The 376-nt window shown below is 63.6% G+C and overlaps 1 protein-coding gene across 1 annotated transcript in view; it reads right to left on the bottom strand.

Annotated features, from left to right (window-relative positions):
* DNPH1 (2'-deoxynucleoside 5'-phosphate N-hydrolase 1) overlaps positions 1-376 on the bottom strand; it is a 3,602-nt gene that overhangs the window by 2,391 nt on the left and 835 nt on the right.

The following is a 376-nucleotide window of genomic DNA, read 5'->3' on the forward strand; positions in this document are numbered from 1 at the left end:
CGGCTCCCCGCGCTCCGGCCGCAGCCGCCGCACTTCCCTCCCCGCGCCAGGGGGCGCCCGCCTACGGCACGTGATGCGGCCAGCCCGCGGGGCTCCGGTGCAGGAGTGTCCACACTTGTGAAATGGAGACGTCAACTGTACCCACGTGTGGGAAGCCACCGCCTCCCGGACTTCTTTAACTCGTCCTGGCAGAAGGCGGGGTCCTCCCGATCTTATACACTGCTCCCCGCCGCCCCCAGGCCACCCGTCTCTGCCAAAGGCAGCTTCATCCTCCCAGCTCCTCAGCTCCCAAAGCTTGGAATCAGCTTTGACTCTTCTCTTTCCATCAAACCCTACCTCCAATCTATCGGCAAACCCTATGGGTGGCTTCTCCTTT

Source organism: Neophocaena asiaeorientalis, unplaced genomic scaffold, assembly GCF_003031525.2.
Source record: "Neophocaena asiaeorientalis asiaeorientalis breed wild unplaced genomic scaffold, Neophocaena_asiaeorientalis_V1.1 scaffold46, whole genome shotgun sequence".
NCBI classification, from domain to species: domain Eukaryota; kingdom Metazoa; phylum Chordata; class Mammalia; order Artiodactyla; family Phocoenidae; genus Neophocaena; species Neophocaena asiaeorientalis.